Source organism: Dama dama, chromosome 4 (genome assembly GCF_033118175.1).
Source record: "Dama dama isolate Ldn47 chromosome 4, ASM3311817v1, whole genome shotgun sequence".
NCBI classification, from domain to species: domain Eukaryota; kingdom Metazoa; phylum Chordata; class Mammalia; order Artiodactyla; family Cervidae; genus Dama; species Dama dama.
Genome location: NC_083684.1, coordinates 72,298,296 through 72,304,899, shown reverse-complemented (window position 1 = coordinate 72,304,899; position 6,604 = coordinate 72,298,296).

The following is a 6,604-nucleotide window of genomic DNA, read 5'->3' as shown; positions in this document are numbered from 1 at the left end:
GGGTTGGGACGGTTGGACGTGTTCTGAAGGCGGGACTGAAATCCTCCCGAGGTCCTGAGAGAAAAAGAGGTAAGGGCCTGCCGTGAACTGTGCGTGTTTGAAAGTGTTAGTCGCTCGTCGTGTCCAGCTCTTTGCGACCTCATGGACAGTAGCCCGCCAGGCTCCTCTGTCCATGGGATTTCCCAGGGAAGAATACCGGAGTGGGTTGCCATTCCCTTCTCCAGAGGGAAGGGAATGTCATCCCGACCCAGAGATGGAATCCGGGTAGATTCTTTATGGTTTGAGCCACCAGGGAAATGTGCAGAGCGTGAGGCTAAATGTCCTCCAGGCCCAGGGAGGGTAATGGGGTCAGGACTAACTATCCACCCAAGTTGTGAGGAAAAGGGGCCAGTGCACTCTCGGGCAAGTGGACCCGAGGCAGGGGAGTGGAGGGAGGGTTGTCCACAGGTAAATCAGAGCTGGACGGAAGCAGTGAAAGTAGATTTTGTTCAATAAACTGTTGAAACGTGGGAATGGAGACTCCAATGTAGAACAGAGCTCAGTTCTGAATACAACTAGAGTAAGTGGGGATTTATGGCCTAGGAGTAAGGGGAGAGGTACCAGTGGATAGAAAATTAGGAGGAGACATCCTGTCTGGGGGATTCTAGCTGGACAAAGCTAATAGACTTTTAAGGAACGCAGGCCAGGGTGATGATGTATCACCTGGGAGAGAGAGTAGGGGTGAGGAATTTGATCAGATATCAAGAGTAGGGGAGTCTTCATAAACTGACTTAGGATTGTTGCTCAAATGGGATTCTATGAAGCAGTACACGTATGGGCCTTACTGGGGAGAAGGTTCAGAGTAACTTTGCTAACGTTTGGCTAAGCATAGAATCAGGGAGTTGGTGTGGTGTGGGCTGAACAGGAAGGATCCTCTGTCCTGGGTCCTCATCTGTGAGCCAGGTGCCCATGTCTAGGAAATGGAAGAAGCCTTTCCCTGCCTAGGACCTGGTGTGTGCCCCTCTTCCTTGAGCCCAGTCCACTCTCATCTTTCTTTGGAGCCCAGGACAAAATAGTCTGATGTATTCCTCAAAGTCCAGTATCTGGTGTCCTTCCATCTTCCTGAGGTTCCAGGGCCCAGACTCTGATGTCTTCTCTCCTCCATGGTGCTTGGGACTCTCCTACTGAGACGCAGGGCCCAGTGCACTCTCTCTCCACTTCCTAACAGGTTTCAGCAGCCTTATGCCACTTTTTGAGTCATCCTGTCCACTGCATGCTATGCTTGTTCCAGCAGTTGTACATTTCTGTGGCCACTATGGGAATATCCACATGAAGGCTGCACATTGTTCATCTTATTTGTTGCAGTTAAGACAGTGGGTCTGTTGACTTGGGCGTATTAGTATTGACTCACTACCCATGCATTTCCTTGAATTTTTCTTGGCTGTTATAGCTAAAACAACTTCCCCGTTCATTTAATAATTCAAGCCTCTTTCTCATATTTTCACTTAAAAAAAATGGTGTTCTGTAGCCATGGGTAGTGGGACAAGGCAATTAATTAGCCATGTTGTTTTCTTCTGGTTATGACTAGGGATCCTTATAGTGGTTTACTGTCAATCTGATAGAGGCTTTAACATCTTAAGGAAACAGGCCTTCTTGGAGGTTCTTTCAGTTCTTTCTGTTTGTATGCTATAGAGTAAAAACATGACTTTAGGTTAAAAGGTGATCTTAAGTATATTATTTAAGATTGATTCATGAAACACTTTAGTACAACTTTTTTTTTTTTTTTTTTAGTACAACTTTTAATAATAAATTGCATGTTCTTTTTCCCATTTAGCAAATTAAGAATGCTATTTAATTTGCTGTAACTTGATTACAATTAAAAACATTTCTGGGGGGTTTTCCTGGTGATTCAGTGGTTAAGAATCTGCCTGCCAATGCAGGGGATACAGGTTTGATCCCTGGTCCGGGAAGATCCCAAGTGCCATGGGGAAACAGCCCACGCGCCACACTACTGAAGCCTGCTTGCCTAGTGCCTGTGCTCCACAACAAGAGAAGACACTGCAGTGAGAAGCCAACTCATTGCAACTGGAGAAAGCCTGTGCACAGCAGCAAAGACCCAGTGCAGCCAAAGATAAATAAGTAAATAAACACATTTTTGGATGAATGTTAACTGTTATGTACGTAAAATGTCAAAAATGTTATGCATCCTACCTAGATGTCCATCAGCAGACGAATGGATAAGAGAATTGTGGTACATATACACAATCGAATATTACTCAGCTATTAAAAAGAATGCATTTGAATCAGTTCTAATGAGGTGGATGAAACCGGAGGCTGTTATACAGAGTGAAGTAAGTCAGAGAGAAAAACACCAATACAGTATATTAATGCATACATATGGAATTTAGAAAGATAATAACGATGATCCTATATGTGAGACAGTGAAAGAGACACAGATGTAAAGAACAAACTTTCAGACTCTGTGGGAGAAGGCGAGGGTGGGATGATTTGAGAGAATAGCATTGAAACATGTATATTACCATATGTGAAATAGATTGCCAATCCACGTTCGATGCATGAGACGGGGTGCTCAGGGCTGTGCACTGGGATGACCCTGAGGGATGGGGTGGGGAGGGAGGTGGGAGGGGGGTACAGGATGGGGGACACATGTATACGCATGGCTGATTCATGTCAGTGTATGGCAAAAACCACCACAATATTGTAAAGTAATTAGCCTCCAATTAAATAAATTTTTTAAAAATTTTATGCATCCTGTTTGTATACAGGGCCCTAATCCCTTGTTCAAAACCTTCAGGGCCAGAAGTATTTTGGAATTCATAAGCATTTGGATTTCAGCAGTATAGGAAGGTAAACACACCACACCACATGTGACATCCCCAGCAGGTCTGGGGCAGCATCTGGGTGTAGCAAAATACACGGATACGGTGTATCCATAGCAAAATACATAAGGGATCACACTAAATTGGAAAAAAGCAGTGTGTAAATAGCTGTGTTGTGCTTAGTCACTTCAGTTGTGTTTGACCGTTTGCAACGCTATGGACTGTAACCCACCAGGCTCCTCTGTCCATGGGGTTCTCCATGCAAGAATACTGGAGAGAAGTTGCCGGTTCCTCCAGGGGATCGTCCCAACCCAGGGATCAAACCTGTGTCTCCTGCATTGCAGGCAGATTCTTTACCCACCGAGCCACCTGGGAAGCCCTACACAGCCTTGTTATTTCAGCTAAATTTTGCAGATGCATAATAGGGGAAGAAACTTTCTTCATTAGAAAAGGTTTTAAAATTGCAGAAAAAGCATTGTGTTTCATTTATGAAAATGCCTAGATTAGCAATAATAGTTTCATTCAATTGCAGTGTTTAATTTGCACTTCATTTCTCTTTGTATACTCTATATAGTTTAATAAGCATGTTTATTGAGATGCTGAATTGTTGAAATAGATTAGTATTCTTTCATATGCTTTTAAAATCAACAGTGCACTATTGGCTGAATAAGAGATATAAAACTATATATTGACCAAATCACTATAGCAGCTGGTGGCATTCAGTCCACTCAACAATGGACCTGTGGTTTGGTCTCCACTCATCATTATTGTCTTATTTCATCACACAGAGCATCTCAGAGTGTTTCATGTGAAGGGGAACATGTGTTTAAAACTCATTTAAAAAAAGAAAAGAAAGATGTACGGTTTTGTCTTTAAAACATGAGCCTCTAGGACACTTCTCAGAGCTCCTCAGAGCTTGAGAACTTCAGCTTGGAGAAGCAGGAATAAATCAATCAGCACATTAACTATAAATTATTAGTATCATAACTGGTTCCCCAAACAGGCTTTGGGGTCGTGACTACTACACATTTGTTCTATGCCTGTTCTCCCCAAGATAAAGAGTGAGTTCAAAATCAAGATAATCCAGACTGGGTGTAGCACATGGAGGAAAGGTGAAGAATCAGAGCTCTGAGCAGAGACAGACCACATGCAACTTCCAGAAGTGATCTGTTTCAAAGAGGAGTGTGGGAAGTCCACAGAAACTGGGCAAACCAGTAAGTCAGGTTTGGAATCCCTTTCATAGCTTTGTACCCTGTATCCTATAGGGTGTGTTTGGCTGTAAATAACTGAAAATTCAGCGATCAAAAGCACCGGTTCCTCAAAAATGAACGTCCTGGGACTGGTTAAGCTGCCAGTGTCACCCAGGACCAGACTTTTACTTTCCCTGTTGCTCTCATCAGTGGAGCAGTGTGTCACCCTTCTTCCTGGCCACTGGAGGGTAGACAGAGAATAAGCCAGCAACCTGCTTACTGCTAGTCCTTTAGTTTTCAGTTCCTCAGTCATGTCCAACTCTTGCAACCCCCATGGACTGCAGCACACCAGGCTCCTCTGTCCATCACCAACTCTCAGAGCTTGCTCAAACTCAGGTCCGTGATGCCATCCACCATCTCATCCTCTGTCTTCCCCTTTTCATCCTGCCTTCAATCTTTCCCAGCATCAGAGTCTTTTCCGATGAATCAGTTCTTCGAATTAGGTGGCCAAAGTGTTGGAACTTCAGCATCAGTCCCGCCAATGAATATTCAGGGTTGATTTCCTTCAAGATTGACTGGTTTGATCCTGCAGTCCAAGGGACTCTTCAAGAGTCTTCTTCAGCACCACAGTTTGAAATCGTCAGTTCTTCAGCACTCAGTCTTTATGGTTCTGAATATCACCCATTTCCGCGTTTCTCTTTGCCTTAAGAAATCGACCTTTTCCTCTCCAATGAAAACTGACCTTTCTTCATTCTCTTGTCTGTTCACTCTTCTGTTCAATAACCATAGATTGATGTACACATCCAAAATAGAAGACGACACCTTAAGATTTCTGGGTGTTCTTATTACCACAAGTAAGATAGGAAACAGAACTAAGAGATGTAACTACTGGAAAAGAAAATATAAAAATGCTTTTACAAATAGGTAGCAATAGAATACTTGGGCTTCCCACATAACACTGGTAAAGAATCTGCCAGCCAGTGTAGGAGAGGCCAAAGGCTTGGGTTTGATTCCTGGGTCAGGAAGATCCCCCTGGAGGAGGAAATGGCAAAAATTCCAGTATTCTTGGCCAAATTCCAGGCCAAGAGGAGCCCAGCAGGCTACAGTCCAAGGGGCTGCAAAGAGTCGGACACAACTGAGCATCTGAGCACACCATTATCGTATGTACAAAATCCAATTGGAAATTAAAAAAAACAAGATTGCAGTAAGTGAGGCAGTAAGAAAGATATGTGAATCAACACACATATAACATACAAAATCTTTACAAACAAATATATTGAAAAGGAGATTCACAGATGAAGCATAAAGACAAATGTCTGGGATTAATTTGTTGGGAAATGCAAGGAATCTACAGGAAGATATGTTTCTGGAAAGAATTACAAGTAAAATTGTATAAAGGAAGATGAATATCATGCTCCAGGTTGGGAAGGCCAACTATAAATTGCAGACCATCACTGGGCTCAATACAAGAGCAAGTGGGATTACAGGACCACAGTGGGCTCTCTGGGTGCCTGGCCCTTGGACTTGGCTCTGTGCTTGCTTCCTCTTGAAAATGTGATGGAACTCACCACCATCCTCACTGGGAAACTACTTGGACTCATTTTCTTTAAGAAATGCCCCCAGAAAGTACAAGTGCCAAAAAATTCTTTTCCTTTCTTGTAAATTTAGACTTCAAAGCCATCAACAGCATGCAGTAACAATCATATAACTTTTCTCCTGTGTGTGGTGGTGGCTGCAGGGGTTTCAACTTGTTCAGCAAGTTGGCACTTTTTTTTTTTTTTTTTATTTGAAGTGTGTGGCTTTTTTCAAGCACTTTTTTTTTTTTTTCCATCCAGAGAGGACTTCTGTAACCCACTATGAAGACTCGGGGATACTGCGTGTGTAATTTGACGAATCCACCATATGCCCTTGGTCCCGTGTATTATCACGTTGTATCCCTGGAGTCTGCAGCATCTATCTGTGTCCTCTGTAGCCCCTTGGCAGTGCCTCTGAGGCCACAGCTGAGGTAGCTTGGCCCATCTTGCTGACCACGGTGAGTGTCTGCTCCTTGTAGTGTGTCCAGCTCCTGAGAAAGGACTCTGAGTCAGGTAGGCAAGGGTCAGCCTGAGCCTATACAACCTGATTACCTGGGATGACTTCTAGGAGTCCCTATGGGGCTTCCCAGGTGGCGCTAGTGGCAGAGAATCCACTTGCCAGTGCAGGAGATGTAAGAGAGGCGGGTTCGATCCCTGGGTCGGGAAGATGCCCTGGCATAGGAAATGGCAACTCATTCTTGCCTGGGAAATCCCCTGGACAGATGAGCCTGGTGGGCTAGTCCATGGGGCTGCAATGGGTTGGACATGACTGAACACAGCAGCAGGGCTCCCTAAATTGGTTCAGCATGACTAAATGAGATTGGAGAGCAGAAGTTTGCTGGGACCAAGAAACAGTTATTGTGCAAGATGGGGTTTTTTTTTTGGCCACAAGTCACAGAATCTGCCAGCATACATTATCTTATATCGCATGCAGCCCAGAGGTGAGAGCTTCTGGGGTGGTTGCAGGCACTCTTCATCTGCTCATTGCTCCTCAGTCTTGGTTTTTCCCCAGGTTCCTGTC